Consider the following 22172-nt stretch of genomic DNA (forward strand, 5'->3'; position numbering starts at 1 on the left):
CACCCTCTCTTGAGCTGTTTGAGCTCTCTTCACGGGCCTTCACGCTAGGCCCCGCCCCCTTCACGGGCCTTCGCGTTAGGCCCCGCCCCCTTCACGCTCGGCCACGCCCACTTTTGCTCGGCGCAGTCGGCAGAACAGGTAGGGACGTAGGCCAGTGTGTTTATCCGCGTGCAGTCTCTACTGCGCATGACAGCTTCGGACAAACACACTTGGCCTTTTATAGTATAGGATATATATATATATAAAAGCACAAGCAGGGAACCAGCACACATTCTCATTCAGCTGCCGGGGTGCACTTCCAAACAATCAAATACCAATAATATCAAAGAAGGCAATCTCCGTTTGCAAATCCGTTTAATGGTAAACGTTTTCGGGGTCTACCCCGTCCTCAGACCACTTACATACATTAATAAAACAGCACCTTAAATAACTACTTACCCTCACTGTGAGATACCGCCATCAGTCTCCCAGCGTCCGTGTAGCGCAACTGCGCATGCGCGCCCGGAAATAGGGAGAGCCAACGGGGACACACTAAAAAGCAAAAGTGAAAATAGTAATGCTAATCACATAAACGTAAAACAATGCAGACATCAATATACATGCATAACTATAGAACTAATGTCAGTGCTGATCTAAATATTAGTTTTCCTGCCTTGGGCTTAACATACTGCAAATTATGCTAATCGTCATTAAACCCCTAAACTGGCTACTACAATATATGTCTAACAGTTACATATACTTCATCCTGTTAGCCAGAATGTTTTGAAGAGGTTGACCATATGAATTAAACTAACTACATATACAATATTCTATTACCAAAGTCTGAAGTTAAGCACATAGTTAGAGCTATCATACAAGTAAGTGTAATACGAAATTAAACACATAGTTAGAACAAGCAGACATGATATGCCATCTTCTAAATCCTACACTCAAACCATCTACACTACTTAAAACACTGATAGTACAACTGGACATTGAGTCCCTTTGGATACAGAGTATCCAAATTAAAAATCCACTGGGACTCCCGTTGTAGTAGACGTCTGCCCCTGTCGCCACCTCTAGAGTTTTTTGGTAGGTCTATGATAATGTGTCTGATCTTCGTTACATTATCATAGACCATATACCAAAAAACTCTAGAGGTGGCGACAAGGGCAGACGTCTGCTACAATGGGAGTCCCAGTGGATTTTTAATTTGGATACTATGTATCCAAAGGGATGAAGTATATGTAACTGTTAGACATATATTGTAGTAGCCAGTTTAGGGGTTTAATGACGATTAGCATAATTTGCAGTATGTTAAGCCCACGGCAGGAAAACTAATATTTAGATCAGCACTGACATTAGTTCTATAGTTATGCATGTATATTGATGTCTGCATTGTTTTACGTTTATGTGATTAGCATTACTATTTTCACTTTTGCTTTTTAGTGTGTCCCCGTTGGCTCTCCCTATTTCCGGGCGCGCATGCGCAGTTGCGCTACGCGGACGCTGGGAGACTGATGGCGGTATCTCACAGTGGGGGTAAGTAGTTATTTAAGGTGTTGTTTTGTTAATGTATGTAAGTGGTCTGAGGATGGGGGAGACCCCGAAAACGTTTACCATTAAACGGATTTGCAAATGGAGAGTGCCTTCTTTGATATTATTGGTATATATATATATATATATATATATATATATATATATATATATATTTGCAGACATATATACACATATTAACACGTAAATATATATATATACAGTACATACATCTCTGTAAATATCTATACCTATATATAATTATGTATATTTATGAATAAATAGAACATATTCTGCTATGTGCAGAACATTGGAATATGAGATATTCCTACTTTTATGTTAGGTTAGTGCAAATGAGAATATGCAATCGTGTTTGCAGTTTGAGTGGGGGTCTTTGTTTTTTTCCCCACTTTATTCTCACGGTCCTTAAAGTGATACTCTAGTCAAAATTAAACTTATATGATTCAGATAGAGCACACAATTTTAAACAACTTTCCAATTGACTTCCATTATCTAAATGTGCACAGTCTTTATATATACACACTTTGTGAGGCACTAGATCCTACCGAGCATGAGCAAGATTCATTAAATATATGTATATGCATTTTGTGATTGGCTGATAGCTGTCACATGATGCAGTGGGAGGGAAATAGAAATGACTTTAAAGTTTGTCAGAAAGAAATCTACGACTCATTTGAGATTTAAAGGGCTTTTGCATTGTCTTTTTATTATGCATTTGCGATTATGCTATTCTGTGTTTAGTGGTCCTTTGTGGGGTTAAAATTGTATTCTCTATCTGAATCATGAAGGAAACATTTTGGCTTTCGTCTCCCTTTAACAGGAGATCCTTTTCTCAGGATCTCATTGACTACCCTAGTTTACACTTCTCTTCTTAACAGAACCCAGAAAATATGGGCCTATGCTGAATAAGCCAACATATTCTGTGGGAGTTGTTGCTATCAGCCAATGAGCAGAAGAGTCTCAAAATTCAGTTGTACACACTCATGTACTTCTTGCGTATTGCAAATAAATATTATGTTTAACTTCTGCTCTATAATATAAATTATACAAAATAAATGGGTGATAAGTCCCTTTAATTTAATTAATATATATTGACACCTCTGTTCTAAATTACAATGCATTTCCAGTTTCATAATTTTTTCTTTCATGATTTAGAAAGAGCATGCAATTTTAAACAACTTTCCAAATTACTTCTTTATTTAATGTGCTTCATTCTCTTGATATCCTTTTTGAAAAGCATATCTAAATAGACTAAGTAGCTGCTGATTGCTGGCTGCACATATATGCAAAAAGAAATGTTGGCACATCCGGATAAAACTAATCCTTTATTGGCACATTAAAATGTAACAGGGTAAAACACGCATCTTACGCACATAGAGGACGCGTGATTGCCTCACCCATGTTCATTGCTATTTCTTTAACAAAGTATATCTGAAAAATTAAGCAAATTAAATAATAGAACTAAATTGGAATGTTCTTTAAAATTGTATTCTCTATCTGAATCATGAAAGAAAAAATTTGAGTTTTATGTCCCTTTAAGCTTTACAACCTCACATTTGTTTTAATACAGTTTTAAAACAAAACAATGTTAACGTACAGCTTTTTTTCCAATAAAATATTTATATAAGAAATGTATATATCATAGTAAATATCTTTCTGTGACAACACTTTGGGTTTGACTTATCAAGCCCTTCGCCCACCTACATCTGCAGGTTCTCATAAGAGAACCTGTAGTCAATATTTATCAAGCAGCCGTCTCGTCTGACCAGGGAGATTGACAGCTCCTGCCCGCGTGTGATTGACTGTGCGCGGACAGGTGGCAGCATTGCATGCGAGCGCAAATTAGTGCTTGCGTGCAATTTTAAATTCTGCGAGTGGAATTCTGTCCGCCAGAGGCAAGCTGCGCAGACAGGGGCACATATGTACGCCCCTGTCCGTCGTAGCTTGATAAATAGAGCCCTTTATGTATCATTACTAGATATGCAAATAAATTCAGTGTGACACATAAGTTAGAGTAGTTTCTGCTAGTATAATATTATTTATGACACCTGTTGTTACGTACACAAAAAAAAGCAGCAGTTCTCCCCATCCCACTTGGCAGCTGAACCTTACTCATAGTAGATCACACATATATAGTATAATAATTTTTAGTTATATGGCTCTGAGGCTACTATTCCTGTGCTCTGGACGTGTGCATAATATTGTCTACGGTGATCATAATCAAATGCTGTAAACAAAATAATTGTGTACACCGGTTTATAGCGTGTAATGGGAGCATATTTTACAATTTTGCCCAATCTTATAGAAACCTTGTCATTTTTATTCATATTCATCTAAGCACTGTATTACAAAATATCTACGTACAAAGAAATTGTTTCAAAGCATTTCCAACTGTCATTTTGCTGGCAAAAGTGCTACAGCATCGTTATTGATGTGGCTGAGTAGGGTTATGCATAAATAAGGTGCTGCACTTACCAAGCAAGTGTTGCAGAATTAAGGTTCTGAATCCTGCAGGGTGCACTTAAAAAGAACTATGATTGTCAGAATTAAAATATGAGATAAGTATGTTACAAAATAAAAATAAAAAAAATGAATACACACCAGTATATGGTGGAATCACATTTTCTCTAATTTTCTATACTTTCTATATAGTTTTCTTTACTTAAAGGGGCAGTCTACACCAGAATTTGTATTGTTTAAAAAGATAGATAATCCCTTTATTACCCATTCTCCAGTTTTGCATAACCAACACTGCCCCCTTATCTCAGTTCTTTTGACAGACATGCATTTTAGCCAATCAGTGCTGACTCACAAATAACTCCACGGGAGTGAGCACAATGATATGTATATGACACACATAAATTAGCAGTATCTAACTGTGAAAAACTGTCAAAATGCACTGAGATACAAGGCAGTTCAACAGCTTAGAAATTAGCATATGAGGCTACCTAGGTTTAGCTGTCCACAAAGAATATCAAGAGAGCAAAGCAAATGTAATGATAAAAGTACATTGGAAAGTTGTTTCAAATTGCATGCCCTATCCGAATCATGAAAGTTACTGTCCATTTAAAACAAAACAAAAATAGAACATGCCCAGGCATTTAGATTACATTTCCAGGTATTTTTCTCAGTGACATATGAGACACTTCACAATAATGTGTGAATAAAACTGAATGGTGATTTCAGAGACATATTGTCTTGACTTCACCTAATTGTAGGGGGATACCAGACAGCTTAAAAAAAAAAAACAATAGGTTATCTACCTAGGTGAGTATCTGGTATTATGTATGGCTCCACATTTATACTACACCTTTCAAACCCTTACCTTGAACCCTAAAATTAACACCATTAGAAAAGATATCTGCACCTCAAACCCAGCAATCCTACCCACTTCTTCTATTAACAAAACTCTATGCTACTTCCCTCCTGTAACAGAGGAATAAATCTCTGTACTCCTATCCTTGGCTCATCTCACAACCTTGCTACTTGGCCCTATTCCTTCACAACTTCTTCCCTCTCTCTCTGCTTCTCTAACCTCTACCCTAACCCATCTCTTTAACCAATCTCTCACCGCTGGCACATTTCCTGATACATTCAAGCATGCGTCAATCATACCAATCCTAAAAAAGCCCTCGCTTGACCCTTCTACACCTTCTAACTATCGAACGGTCCCCTTACTTCCCTTTGCTTCAAAATTATTGGAACGACTGGTCTATAATCGGCTAACTCAATTTCTCACAACTAACTCCATTCTTGATCCACTACAATCTGGTTTCTGCCCTAAACACTCAACAGAAACCGCTCTTACTAAAGTAACAAATGACCTGTTATCAGTTAAAGCAAAAGGCCACTACTGCTTACTAATTCTTCTTGACCTATCTGCTGCTTTTGACACAGTTGACCATCCTCTCCTTCTAAAAATACTACATTTATTTGGCATCCGAGACACGGCCCTCTCCTGGTTTGCCTCATATCTCTCAAACTGCTCGTTTTCAGTTTCCTTTAACAACATATCTTGTGATCCTATGCCTCTCTCAGTTGGAGTACCACAAGGCTCTGTCTTGGGCCCCTTGCTTTTATCTCTCTATACATCCTCCCTTGGAAAACTTATAGCCTCGTTTGGATTCCAGTACCACTTATATGCTGATGATACCCAAATCTATCTTTCCTCTCCTGATATCTCTCTCTCTTTACTCAACCTGTTTCCAACTGCCTCTCTGCAATTTACTCTTGGATGTCTTCACACTACCTCCAACTCAATCCGTCCAAAACTGAGCTGCTTCTTATTCCTCCACTCTTCAAGACAACCAACACCTGACATTTCTCTGACGGTTGGAGACTCTATTCTCAACACCTCACCCCAGGTCCGCTATCTTGGGGTCACACTAGACTCAGAACTCACATTCAACCAAATTCTGCCGTTTACACCTACGCAACATTTCCAGAATTTGTCCCTTCCTTACTCAAAAAAATACCAAAATACTTATTAATTCCCTCATTTTGTCACGCATTGATTATTGCAATCTACTCCTAAATGGCCTTCCAAAACACTGCCTCTCCTCCCTCCAATCTATTATGAATGCTTCTGCTAGACTCATCCACCTAAGTCTCAGATCCACATCAGTTGCTCCACTCTGCCAGTCTCTACACTGGCTCCCGATACACTCCAGAATACAATTTAAAGTATTAACCCTAACTTACAAAGCACTAAACAGTCTAGCTCCCAACTATATTTCCTCTATCATCGTGAAATATTCTTCATCCCGTTGTCTTCGATCAACCTCTGACCTATGTCTCTCCACTCCTGTTATCTCTACGTCCCACTCCCGTCTCCAAGACTTTGCACGTGCTGCTCCTGTCCTCTGGAACTCTCTACCCCGCTCCATAAGACTGTCTCCAACCTTGTATAGCTTCAGATGCTCCTTGACAACCCACCTATTCAGAGAGGCTTACCATCTCTCCTCCAGCTCCGAACCAAACTAATACATAAACTGCCTGACTCACTGCTGCAACTACAACTGATGTGACAAGCTACCCCCAACCTTATGTCTCTGCACCCTAAACCTGTAGTTTGTGAACTCTCCGGAGCAGGGTCCTCTTCCTCCTGTACTAGATTTGTTTAGTTTTGTTATGTTTTGTATTCTATAACAAATCCTTGTCATTGTATACCCCTATAACTGTACCCAGCGCTACGGAATTTGGCAGCGCTATACAAATAAATTATAATAATAATAATACCTAAAAACATCATTTGCATTTAGCTGCTCTATTGGGGGACTGTTAGGGCTTGTCCCCTATCTGGTTTTGTTATATGGATGCACTAAACTGGCTACCTGATTGTAATAATGAGGTGTGAATGTGTTAACATATGGTTTTAGGACAGTAAATGGGGTTCACTCATAGTTGAAAAGTTGCATTTCATTCTCTAATTTAGAAAAGCAGCAATTTAACCCTTGGATTTCAATGAATGATGGATGCAGCCAATGGCTTAAAGGTACAAAACAGTGACAAATTAAACTTTCATGTTTCAGTATGCAATTTTAAGAAAATTTTAAATTTATTTCTAGCATCACATTTTCTTTGTTCTTTTTGTATCTTTTGTTAAAAAGCATACTTAGGTACGGTCAGGAGCAGCAATGCATTACTGGGAGCAAGCTGATGAGATCAGTAGCTTTACACATTTGCGTCTTATTACTGGTTCACCTGATGTATTCAGCTAGGTCCCAGTAGTGCATTGCTGCTTTTCAGCTGACTTTAACTATACGTTTAACCCCGTTTTATGCCAGTAACAACGAAATAAAAGAATGCTTTAATAGAGCATTTTCTTTTTTGCACTTTTCTGGTTCAACACATATGTAAACACATAGATAAAGTCAGATGAACACATAGTTAAAGTCAGTTGCTCAGACATGATGCATCTCTGCTAATAAAAACATGGCAAGCTAGCCAATTAGGAGTATATGTATAAATCATTTGGGGCGTAACAGTGGGAAATAAAAAGGGAAAATGTCTTTAAAAATAAATGTATCTAACAAATAGAGCTGCTTTAAAATTAAAGATTATTCTTAAAGAGTCAAAATTAAACTTTAATGATTCAGATAGAGCATGCAATATTAAACAACTTTCCAATTTACTTCTGTTATCAAAATTGCTTTGTTCTCTTGGTATCTTTATTGAAGAGTAAAACTTGGCAGGCTCATAAGGGTTCAGGAGTGTGCACATGTCTTAGTTCTCTATGGCAGCAGTGTATTGCAACATTGTATAACAAAGCTACAACTAATGTTGCAAGACGCTGCTGCCATAGACTACTAAATACACGTGCGCTCTCCTGAGCCTTATGAGCATACCTAGTTTTACTCTTCATTAAAAGATAACAAGAGAACAAAGCAAATTTGATAACAGGAGTAAATTGGAAAATTGTTTAAAATTGCATGCTCAATCTGAATTATGAAGGCTTCATTTTGACTTTCCTGTCCCTTTAAAGTGAGTACAGCCTTGGATTAAGCACATTTCACAAGAAATTCTTATAGGTAGCAGTGTTATAAAGACTGTAAAAAAAAATCATAAGAGACATTATAGATAGGCTATGTTAAAGGGATATTCCAGCCAAAATTTGAAACCACATGGATGCATTTCGGTATTGAACAGAAGCATTTTTGTAATATACATGCAATAGCAAAAATGCTTTTAATAAAAGTTATAGCTGTTTCAAAAGAGTATTTAAGTATGCACCGTGCACCAGCATTTCAAACACAGGACTTGCTCAGAGAGCCTAATGTGCATGTACCATCTAGTAATGACTCAATTTGTTAATTGCTGGCATGATACAAGCCCCACTGATGATCTGAGCAGCTGCAGTATTTACAATGTAGGTGCAGTGAGAATATCTAGCTATGCTTCACATGCACGTGCAGAGAAAAAATTTTAACACTAAAACAGTGATAACTTTTACTAGAAGCATGTGTGCCAATACCTGTATATTGTAAATAGGTTTCTGTTCAAAGATGTAATTAATCTATGTGCATTTAAATTTTGACCGGAATGTCCCTTTAAAGGGACATTGTTAAAATAAAAGTTTTATATTGAAAGTTATTTTTTCATACAACTGCCTTTATGTTTATTAAATGGAAAAAAAAATATTGAAAAATAAGGGACCCTCCTCACACACTCTAGAAGCTAGAGCAGGGGTGTCAAACTTGCGGCCCGCGGGCCTCATGCGGCCCTCAACCTAATTTTGTGTGGCCCACGCCACCTCCATGAAAAATATTAATTATAATATGCTTATTACTTAAAGAGCGAGTGCGCTTACTGTTAGGGATGCACATACATTAAAACATACGTTATTAAAAAGAAAAAGACAGATAAGTGCATAATGATTTCTTTAACACATGCAGTTCATTACTATGGTAGCACTGATTTCCCACATAATTTCTGTCCATTCCTTTCCATCATTTTCTCTTTAACTAAAATCTTTAATACTTTATATATATTTCTATGTATTTATTTTATTTTATGTACAACAGGTATGTCTATCACTATTATAAACAGTGGGTCGCAGGTGGAGCGTGTGTCTCACCTTTTTAAAAGCATTAGAGCACATTTCCTCAAGCCAGAGTAAGTTAATTAGGAGTTACAGAACACAATGTTTTGAAATGTATACAGTTATAGCAAATGCCACTGCACTGTTTAGCAATGACAAGATATGTAGGTAGTGTGCGGCCCACGTGGGTTGTATTTGTATGTAAAATGGCCCGCGACTAAAATGAGTTTGACACCCCTGAGCTAGAGTATAATGACAGCCATGCTTGCTGCAGGCCATGCATAAAACTGCTATAAAGCGGTGGAGTATCATTTTATTTTTGTATATTTATCTATTTTTAACATTCTATTCCCATGCTCTATTCAATACCAATTTTAAAGTGATTATTTTAATGTTCTATCTACCACTTACTGTTTGTTAAATGATATCACTAACTTGCTTCTCTGCACAGCCTGCTGATTTATTTTTTTAGTATTATTGTTTTAGCAAGTCCAGGCAGATCCCATGATCTTTGTTTGTATTGTGTTTATTGCAACAATAACGTGGCACACTTCAGCAGCCTACTGAAATATGTAACAATGTGGTGTGAATGAATAGAAACAGTGAGAACACGTATTGTCTTAGCTTTTGTTAATTGTAACAAGTCAACAGCCCTAAAAACAGCAAATCAAAACAAAAAACAATGACATTTTGCATAAGGGAGTTCTTGGATGCAGACAGACTACACTTTTGCATGACTGCAATGTTTAAAAGGACAATTAAATTAAATTTTTAGATAGATATTAAAAGGACATGATACTATATATATATAAAAATGTATTATAGTGTTTTAATTTTTTAAATCAGTGTTTCCGTGCAGAGTTAACCATCTTTTTTTCCTGTGGGAGTTGCCCCATCAGCCATTCAGCAGTAGGCCCAATATAAATAAAGCACATCATGTTACTTTCCACATTCATTTTAACAGCTTTTATTTAACCATTTTAAGCAAAAACCCTTTAAACATGCTATTCTGTTCTTTTATATACTTGATGGACTGTTTCAGAACCCTTCTTTTGTTTTCAGATATTTTTCAAAATTAAAAAGAACACAACACAAACACACACACATACATTATATGTGTGTGTCTAAATAACAAATAATCATAAGTAATAGCAACCCAACCATATTTTTTTCTGAACTTGATAATGTTCAGCATTATAGTCCCACATTTAACACCAATTCATGTTAACAGAACACTACAATGTGTTCTAGTATAATCTAGAGGTGAAAATTGATTTTTGGAAACAGGTTGGTACAGTAACTCTCATTAGTATGCAGTTTATTTGCATGAATTGTAAAGTTCATTTAACAGCTTTGGGTGTGCTCATTTTTGGATTAGAACAGGAGAAAACAAATTAGCAATTTATGAAATTAAAGGGATAAAAAGGTCAAAATTGAAATGCATTTAAATGTGAAATAGAATCATGTTTGCAATATACTTCCATTAGCGAAAATGCTTCTAGTAAAAGTTATTACTGGTTTTTTTTTGCAGCATATGCACATATCCTGTGAGGGTCTGTGTACTAGTATTCAGACACCACACCTTTGCAGAGAGTCAGTGGTGGCTTGTATGACACAAATGATGTAATCGCAGAAGAAATACACACCACTGTCAGCTCTTTGAGCAGGAATGGTGTTTGAATACTAGTGCACAGGCCCTCACAGCATATGTGCGTATGCTGCAGAAAAATAATAACAACTTTTAAAAGAAGCATTTTTGCTAATGAAAGTATATTGCAAAAATGCATCTATTTAAAAATTGAAATGCACCCGTGCACATTTTAATTTTGACTTTTCTATCCATTTAAATGTAAGTTGTTATTTTTTTTAACTTTTAACCTTTTTTTGATACCAGATTAACAAAAGTATTAATATTTAAATATACTTATTTGAATTTGTTTCCCTATATACACAATTGTAAAAGAAAACACAAATCTAAAATGTAAACTTAATTAAATTCCAATTTAATGGAAATGTAACCCTTATTATCTGTAGTACAAAAACAATTGTGACAAATGTTATTACTGATTTTGCTTCATTTTCCAGTTAGAAAACCGAACAAGCCTAACCCTGCTACATATCCATCCCTAAGTAGACTCATCATGATGATAAGATAATAAACCTAAAAAAAGACCATGTTTTGCTAACAAAATGGCAGTGGCTAACTATGTCTACTCCAGTAACAACTCCATATAAGGCAAATAGTGAGTGAAGTTTGTCTATTACTAAAAACAATTGCAGCACAAAAGGTGTTAATGCACTAAAAACATTTTCAAATCCACCTAGTATTTTAATTTAGTAAAGTCTTAAGAAGAATATTGTAATTACGTGTTTACTGTTCCTTAAATTTTCCACTGCCCGCAGAGAGGGTAGAGTGTATCCTTCAGAATTCTGAAGCCTAAAGCTGCGGCGTTCTACACAGTGATTGCTTGATCCTTACAGGAGTTCATATATATGTATATATAACTGTCCACAGCAAATAAGATAAGATAAACATACTCAACAACTTTTCATGGAGTATATGACTGGATTGTAAAACAATTTACACTTTATTAGAAAAGTGTCAGTTCTCAATGCTTTTAAAATATTTTTTATTGTATACTAGATATTTTGCAATACCTTTCTTGAGGGGACAGTATAGTGTAAAATTGTTTCCCCTTAACGGGACAGTATACACCAATTTTCATATAACTGCATGTAATAGACACTACTATAAAGAATAATATGCACAGATACTGATCTAAAAATCCAGTATAAAACCGTTTAAAAACTTACTTAGAAGCTTCCAACTTAGCTCTGTTTAAAAGGATACTGGAACACCCACTGCAAGTGGGAAATATCAGACCCCCCCCTTCCTTTGCATATGAAAAGACCCTTTACACAAACAGAAGCAAGCTGGAGTAGGTATACGTGAGTATACTCCTAGAACTTTGGGGCTTGGTTAAGAGTCTGAAAATTAGAGCAATGTTATTTAAAAATAAGCAAAACTATCAATTTTTAAAAAAAAAACAAAAAACTTTATGGGCTATATAAATAGATAATATACAAAACATTTATGCAAAGAAAAAATGAGTGTATAATGTCCCTTTAACATGTTTCCAATTACTTATACCAGCTGTAGAGTATAAAATGTATGGGGAATTGGTTCTTTATGTTTATATTTTTATATGAAATAGTAGTTTTTGCTAATTGAAACCACAACCCGATACAGTAAGTTGAGTTTGTAGGGAAAACAGACATATCTTATTTGTCTAATTATTTACACAAAGTCCTCCTGATCTAATTTATCAATGTTTACTCAAAGGCCAAACTTAGAAAGAACAATGGAAAATGAACATTTTTGTACCTCCCTCTCACAGCCCTCCACTAGAAACATTATTTCATCTAAATCTTCTTGTTTTTGTAGTCAGTACTTATGTACAGACATTTACAGCATAGGTGGGGATACAACATGCAAAATCTGCTATTTCAAATGAGAAAACAAAGGTAAACCAGCTGTTTGGAATCTATTTTATACTCTCCATTAGGTAAAATGCATGTGAGCACATTAAAGAGGATAAATATTTGAGTTCACTGTCTGTTTAATTGTTTATATCAAAAACAACTTTAATATCCCTTTGCTTTAATAAAATAACTTTAATATCCATTTATGAATAAATCTGAGTTTTGTTTACATTCAAATGGTTTCTTTATTTATCTTTGATTAGAGCCAAACAATTAGTGCTGTCAGAGCTCATGGTTTGACTGCTAGGGAAGAGGCAACAATCCACAAACAAATTGCTTTTACCTCGACCATATTTATCATTAATTAAACACAGAGCAATTGCATTCAGTCCCCTTCAGGTTTTTGCTTAAAGAGACAGTCTACTTGAAAATAATACAGTTGTATTAATTTACTTTTTACCGCTGTGATTACCTTGTATCTAAGCTTCTTCAGACTGCCCCCTTATCTCAGTGCTTTTGACAGACTTGCATTTTAGCTAATCAGTATTGACTCATAAATAACTCCACCGGAGTAAAAACAACATTATCTTTATGGAACACATGAAGTAGCAGTGTCTAACTGTGAAAAACTGCCAAAATGCACTGAGATGAGAGGACCCTTCAAGAGCTTAGAAATCAGCTCAAGCCTATCTAGGTTTAGCTTTCAACAAAGAATACCATGAGAGCAAAGCAGATTTGATGATAAAATAAATTAAAAAGTTGTATAAAATTGCATGCCCTATCTGAATTATGAAAGTTTTAATTTTGATTAGACTGTCCCTTTAACACAAGCAGGCATAACACGATTGTACTATTATATTGCAAGAGGTGTTGAACAAATTGCCAGAATCACAATTATTGGTATAATATAATCATTTTATTGAGTTAAAGGGACAGTCAACCCCAGAATTGTTGTTGTTGTTTTAAAAGATAGATAACCCCTTTATTACCCATTCCCCAACCAACACAGTTATAATAGTACACGTTTTACCTCTGTGATTACCTTGTATCTAAGCCTCTGCAAACTGCCCCCTTATTTCATATCTTTTGACGGACTTGCATTTTAGCCAATCAGTGCTTACTCCTTGGTAAATTCACTTGCATGAGCTCAATGTTATCTATATGAAACACATGAACTAATGCCCTCTAGTGGTGAAAAACTGTCAAATGCAGAGGCGGCCATCAAGGTCTAAGAAATTAGTATATGAACCTCCTAGGTTTAGCTTTCCACTAAGAATACCAAAAGAACAAAGCAAAATTGATGATCAAAGTAAATTGGAAAGTTGTTTAAAATTACATGCCCTATTTGAATCATGAAAATTTTTTGGACTTGACTGTCCCTTTAATTAGTGATAAATCAGCAATGTACTCACAAACAGTTGCTAAGAAAACCCATTGTCTTTTTGATGAGTTTTGTTGAAACTCTGGTTTGGTGCCATGGAGGTGCCATGGAGGTGCGAGGCACCTCCATGAAGCTACAGAGAATTTTAAATATTTCCAAAATTAACAAACATCACATAGTGATATTCTAGAAAGTGATAGAAATTACAAATTGAAAGTAAAATGATTTTGCACGAGTGCTAAGCCAACTTCAAATATCACAAACGCGTTAATGTATTCCCCTATAGACTTTACTGGAGCCGATAGTGTTTAACCAACTGCTCTACCCCATCATTAAATATGAATATTTCACATTCCAATTTTCTTCACATAGCAGAATATTTTCTATTTATTATTAGATAAATATTTCTAATGGTGATTTTTTGGGGGTTATATATATATATATATATATATATACACATTATAAATAGATATAGGTATGTGAATTGGAATGGGAAAATATTTACTGTAAATAGACAAACAGTTTATTAAATGTGAATATTGCATAAATATAATTTTACATGTGTTCAGCTACTTCACTACAAAGGGTTCCACTTTTATATATATATATAATACAAATGTTTATGTTTGATAGAGGGGGAGACACCAAAACCTCATGGTGAATTAAACCGCAATTGGGGTTTTTTAAGACCTGAGTGTGCGGTCTCTGCACATATCTTTATGTACCTGCACCTGGGCAATAATTTTCAACACGAGAGTGCTTGGTTCTGCAAATTGTATATATATATGTGTGTATACATATGTATTTATGTACTTATGTATTTATGTGTGTATATGTCATCAATCAGTATTATCAGCTGTCATAGCTATTAAACCAGAATTACCTTAACTGTTTTTTTTTGTTTTAAAAATATTTTAAAACAAAAAATATATTTCATTTGCAACTTCTACAAAATGCACATTTTTTTTTTTTTTACCCATGTTATTTTTTTTAATATAAGTTTGCTATCCCTATAGTGTGAACCCATATTACATTAACATTTCTGGATTCCAGTTTTAAGTAATACAATAATCAGTTTATATATTTTTAATTTTGAGGCACAAACCATTTCACCATGTTGTAAAGTGATATCTTCTATTTTTTTTAGCTTACATACTTCCTCTTTTGATTTTACAAATGTACAACAAACTTAGCAGGTGTTAAATGTAACCCCACCCCCATTTTTATTTAAAGTTTTGCAATTTAGCATTTTTGAGAAAAGAATTAGCATCCCAGAGTGTGTTGCTTTGCAGTTGTAGCTCGATGGTGTAAAAGGCTTGTTTTGCATATGCCACCTGTGATTGAATCAGCTGCAATAGTCACATTTAAAAAAAATTAATAAACTGTTTAATTTACATCGGAGTCAGGCTATTTGGCTTTAAACAACGTTGTATTTATGTATATGATGTCTGCATTACTTAAAGGGTCATGAAACTCAAATTTTATCTTTCATGATTTAAATAGAACATACAATTTCAAACAACTTTCCAATTTACTTCTATTATTTAATATGCTTCCTTCTCTTGTTATCCTTTGCTGAAAGGTTTATCTAGGTAAGCGCAGGATCAGCAAAGAACCTAGGTTCTAGCTGCTGATTGGTGGCTGCATATATATACCAATTGTCATTGGCTCGCCCATGTGTTTAGTTAGAAACCAGTAGTGCATTGCTGCTCCTTCAACAAATGATACCAAGAGACTGAAGCAAATTTGATAATAGAACTAAACCGGAAAGCTGTTTAAAATTGCATGTTCTACCTAAATCATGAAAGAACATTTTTGGGTTTCATGTCCCTTTAAGTAAAAATAATATTTCACAATTTGGTATATTTAAAAAAAAAAAACTCTTTTATATTACTTAATTTTTTTCTCTATACCATCTAGAATAGTTTTTTTTAAACTGTATACAGCTTTATTTGTTTATTTAAATACAAATAATATATCTTCCTGTGTTAAAGAAGGTCACGTTTTTCCATGTGAGTTGTCACTAACAGCCATTGGGACTTAGTTGCACACAATTATGTTTCATATTTAAAAAAAAAAAAATTGTTTAATAGGTTAATTTAAGGGCCATACACTGACATGTATGGTTGGTAAAACATTAATTAGTTTATTGGAGACATATATATAATGTTCACTGTGTGTCAGAAATTATACTCTGTTGTAAAAGGAGGTTTGTGTTAAGGAGGAGTCTATCCAACATAATAACATAATGGTGAATTGTTATAGGTGTCACAAAAACAAATTAGCACATTGTACAATAAAATAGCACACAGAGCAAAAAATCTGTATATTAGGCTTCACCAAAGCAAATCTCTATATTTTTAAATACATGTATGCACAACCCTTATGGCCATATGCAGTAAAGATTTGATTATTGACTGGGATGTTTATCATTATAATTTATTTTAAATACACCAAGAAAGCAAAATAGAACACAAATGAATAAACATACGCTGAAGTATTTGAGGAGCCTACTCTTGCAAGAGCTTACAATCTAAAAGACATAAAATGCCCCAGCATTATAACCATCAAAACACATAAGAAGGTAATTTTTTTGCTAAACATTAATTGTACTTTGCTTTTTAAAACATAAACACAGACTATTCTGTACTTTTAATAATAGACTAGTTTGGGGAAAAAAAGTTTTTTGTTTATTTTATAACTCACCCAATGTATTTATTTTCTAGTGTAATACATTTAACCCGTTGGTTGCCAGAGAGAACAGTCAAGGGTTTAAATTGTCTTTAAATTAAAATGACTGAGAAATGATGATGAGAATACAAAACTATTGCTAGGTGAAAATAATCTTTTATTTCTTTATTTGATGGGAAATAGAATAAGCACTTTGTAGTGTTGCAAGATGATTTTTTTCTGCTTATAAAGTTAAGTACTGATGAAAGTGTTTCTAAAGGGGTTTATGACAAAATCACAAGGGTACTACATTTTACTACAGTGAAACTGGTAAAATCAATCTTCATTATTTTTTTATTTTTTTAAACATGAATCTATTATTTTGAGTATTATTATATTTAAATGCACTTCAAAGCCATCCAAATGTTTAAAAAATATGAAAGATAACCATTTAAAAGATGTCACAATCATTTTGCTTGATAAACATACTTTTTTATAATTACATTTGTGGAGGCTTGACCTGGATAAGCCAATAAGAAGTGTCCTTGCCAGAGTAGTTTGACTGGTGCACATAATGTATTTCCTACTAGTTTTAATTTTAAGCAGTCTTAATTTTTTCATGTCACAAAGTAATTTAATATAAACCCTTGTAATATTAGATGGAATTTAAGCATATTCATATTAAGCATAATGTATTAGCCAATAAAACATGTATTTGTAGCCTATTGGCTGTGATCAACAAAAATTCATATAATTGTAAACAGAATATATTAAGAGTTTATAAGCCACGTGCCAAACTGATTCACAATGTCTATTTCTCTCCCTTTAAATTGGCAAAATTATTTCCAAACAATGATTTTTACTGTTCTAAATGCCATCTAGATCAGTTATTTTCAACCTTTTTTGCCGTGGCACACTTTTTTACATTAAAAAAATCCTGTGGCACACCACCATCCCAAAATTTTAAAAAATCACACATTGTAGCCTAATACAGTGTGTGTGTGTGTGTATATATATATATATATATATATATATATATATATATATATATATATATATATATATATATATATATATATACATATATAGGTACATATATATATATATATATACACAGATAGATAGATATATATATATATACACACATATATACACATATATATAGATATATATATATATACACACACACACACACAAACGCACATACTGTATGTACTGTGCTGTCATGCCATGCCTCCTACAAACTATACGTGACATATTGACATTCATTCACAAACAATCATAATGATTGTCTGTGAATGAATGTCAATATGTCATAGTTGTAAATGATGCCTGATGAGCCTGTCACATACCTCCCAATATTTAAAAATTTGAAAGAGGGACACCCCTGCACTGGGAGTAAAAAACAAGCAAAATTTAAAAAATATGTCACACTGTTGTCAGTCTGCCATGGCACACCTGAGGATCTCTCACGGCACACTAGTGTGCCGTGGCACACTGGTTGAAAAACACTGATCTAGATAAAGCAGATATTCTACATATATTCTGGAAATGTCCAAAAATATCACAATTATGGTCCAAATTAAATTTTTGGTACAACAAACTTTTTCAGATCATTTTAAGATTAATGGTAGCTATATATTTTTTCTGTCGGACTCGGCAATTATTAAACCGAACTACTATCATAGTTATTGTACAATAATAATGCGGTACATGATATTGAAGAAGTGGAAGGATACTTCTCCTCCTAGCTTTTCTACTTTCAGAAATACCCTCTTACAACACATTACGTTTGAGATTCAGAATATTAATTTATTAAATAATAACAAGATCCAGGAATTTTTTGACAAATGGTTGCCACTAATTAAAGCTCAAACATTGGTGATTCAAAAACAGTTATTATCTCCATTACTTAAAGGGTCATGAAACTCATATTTTTTTCTTTATGATTTAGAAAGAGTATACCATTTTAAACAACTTTCTAATTTACTTTTATCACCTAATATGCTTAATTCAATCGATATTGAGATAGGCTCAGTAGCTGCTGATTGGTGGCTGCACATAGATGCCTCATGTGATGGGATCACTCATGTGCATTGCTATTTCTTCAACAAAGGATATCTGAAGAATGAAGCAAATTAGATAACAGAAGTAAATTGGAAAGTTTTTTTAAAATTGAATCCTCTATCTGAATCATGAAATATTTTTTTGGGGTTTAATGTCCCTTTAATACCAAATCATTTATGTTGGCGGCTAAAGCTGGGCTGTTTCCTCTTTCCTGGATGCCAGCTTCATTTGTAGTATAGTAATCTGAAGACTTTGTTAAAATGAGTAGTGTTCTAGAGGGATGGAGCGATTTATTTATTTATTTATTATTTATATTCATATGGTTTTTTTTGTGTGTTTTTTTTTTGGGGGGGGGTGGGGATAAAAGGAAAAAAATTGCTTGGTTCACAGGCACGAGAGTACCAAAAGATTTAGGGATAATATATATAGGTATTGCCCCGTATTGGTTTTGGAAATTAGGGTAATCTATGCAAATTGAGATCAAGTTTTAGAAGATATGTGGTATTCATTTATTTCTCTGTGGTTTATGTGTCTACCTATTATCTTTGTATTAACATATCATAATGTGTCATTGGTTTTATGGATATGAAATGTATGTAACTCCCTATCGCATGTCTGTCTTGTGAACTGGTTTAATAAAAGAGTTTATAAGCATGCTCTCTTCATTATTTTCTTAGATAACAAAAAAAAGCCAAAAGGGAATGTGAAATGTGGAGTCAGATAGATGTTTTTGGAACAAATTGAACAGTAGACAAATTTGCACTTTCTAGCAATACAATACGCAGTGACACATTGAGTTACATGTTGTTGTATGTTAATCTTCTCTCAGGCATTACAGAGACATAACAGAAAGTCTTATGTCACAACACAAGATGTTTATTGAGGTCACTGGGTGTATAAGACGTCTGCAGGCCAATACACAATCCATAAAGAGCTAATGAGGGTCTTCACATCCAGTCACATAAATGTTGAGTCTGTGATAAACAGCCATCCATCTCCATCACTGTAGGAAGAGAAAAGGAACCTGCACTGTCCAAAATAAACAAACCTTAAACTACAAAATAAACTAACAAATGGCTGTGTAGAAAATATTCTCTAAATAACATTCCTCTTTTGTTTAGTGCAGATGATGTTGTTGCCTGTCACTGTACTTTGCTAGAAAAATGTATTCATTAAAAATCAACTTAAACTTACTGTAAACAAGGACTCTCTCAGCATAGTGCTCATGGTTCCAAGTAGTTATAAATTTACCACAAAAAAAATTGTGTGTTTGTCTCTCTCTCTCTCTCTCTCTCTCTCTCTCTCTCTCTCTCTCTCTCTCTCTCTCTCGCGCTATATATATATACAGGGCTCAAAATTGTAAGTCCTAAGCTACTACCTATCACCCGCCCACACACCCTCTAAAAATTGTGAAACACCTTATTGTGCAGTCATTTTTATTTATTTTTTTTAATTTTAAACTGTAGTAAATTAAGTTCTTTTTTTTAATTTTGCATGGGTTGTAACCGGGACAACTAACCATGGATGATTTTTAGCTTGATAAAGGGGACAATCTTTTTAAATAGCTGAGTTTTCCTATGGAGACTACCACCTATATTAATCTTTTCAATACTGCAATATTTGCTCAGGAAAAGCTATGTAATAAAGAGATATTGGCAGTAGGGGTAGAAGAAAAATTGACCCTGCAGTTACTTTGAATACAACAAACTTATCAGCTGCTTGGCTAGCCTAAATGCATTATATGCATAAAATTAACTGTTCTATAGGTACAGAACATTTCTTATTTCCCCACACTATTCCTAGTTTAAATGAATCTTCTAAGCACATTTCCCTACTTTGCAACCTGACTAGGATATCTAAGCTTTAATTATGTGCTTAATTACACATTTATATTGCATTAGTAAGCCTTTCCTAGGTGACATTACAATAGAAAAGTATAAGTATTAAAATATTCTATTGCTCCAATGATAAGCTTTAACTATGTGCTTAATTACACATTTGTATTGCATTAGTAAGCCTTTCCTAGGTGTCATGTTCATATTCATATTACCTGCATAGGATTAGGCATTCAAGCACAATAGTCCGTTAATTTCTCTGTGCATTACATAAGTCACATTTGGATAAGTTAACACACTATTACATGTACTATAGGTTACATCCTGTATAACAACTCTAATATATTGCCTTAAAGATTTTAGTCATTTATATGTTTCTGGGGTTCTATATATATATAGGTCTAGTGGTTTAGATAGACTGAGTTAGATTATATGCCAAAGTAGCAAGTATGACTCCATTAGTTTTTTGCATTATATACACAGAGTTCTGCCCCCTTTGATTTTAATCTATCAAAACACACCAGATTTTTGTTATAAGCCCAGCTGTGTGAAGAGTTTTAATCAGGCTAAGAGTAAGGCTACAGCCGAAACGCGTAAGCCAGTACAGCAAGGACTCAGTGTCCCCAGCTCTATCTTCTTACCATGTTTATTGAGCAAATAATTTGATGGCGTTTTGACTTTTTAAAGATTTTGGATAATAAAATATTTTGAACTTTTAATTTGGCGCTTGGAATCCTGCTTTCTTCACTTTATATTAGGATATCTACTCGCCACAGTTTAATTTCTACTCGCCAATGGCATTGACTAGTGGATGAGTGTAAACATTTTTGAAGAAATCTAGAGAGTGCAAGACGTTCTTTTTTATATTTACAGCACTTGCAAGCACCCTGGTGGAGAGTGCACTTTTACATTGATATATATATATATATATATATATATGTGTGTGTGTGTGTATATATATTGCATTTTTATTAAGTCCTGGTAGTGCCTTTTCTGCTGCAAGGATATTATCTATTAGAGCACCTGGGCAATAGTGGACTGTAAATGGTGAGTACATGGGCAATTGTATGTATATATATATATATATATATATCAAACCAAAAGGATTCACACTCTCACCACACAGGGGTCATCAACCAGGGTGTCAGAATGAAGAATAATGCAGAAGAACAATGGATCCGCACTCACTGGAATTTGAAAACACATCAAAATAGTGTTAGACTACATTCATGTGATAGGCTTTACAGCTGTCTAGGTTCTGTAAAAGTGGAACCCTAGAAGATATATAAATCAGTCTCATTATAAATGATGATGAGTGAAAAATGTAAGAGAAAACAAATCTCCATAGTAAGTAGTAAATGATATACTGTAAAATGAATTATGTTCTGTTGCACACCTGCACATTAAAAAAAAAATGGTGATTCCCCCCCCCACCCCACACCACAGACACCTCCAGTATGCAAATGAAGTAAATGATTTGGGGGTGGGGAGATTAAAATTAGCCTCTCAATACTGATTCTAAAATCCAATTTACACTCAGGCTCTCTCATGCTACTGTAATGCAGCTAAAGTCAACATAACAGCATAGCAGGGGTAGAAGTGCTTCTATTGCTATACTTTTATGAAACCCCAAATATGATTCAGAAATAACATACAATTT

Source organism: Bombina bombina, chromosome 1, assembly GCF_027579735.1.
Source record: "Bombina bombina isolate aBomBom1 chromosome 1, aBomBom1.pri, whole genome shotgun sequence".
Lineage (NCBI taxonomy): Eukaryota > Metazoa > Chordata > Amphibia > Anura > Bombinatoridae > Bombina > Bombina bombina.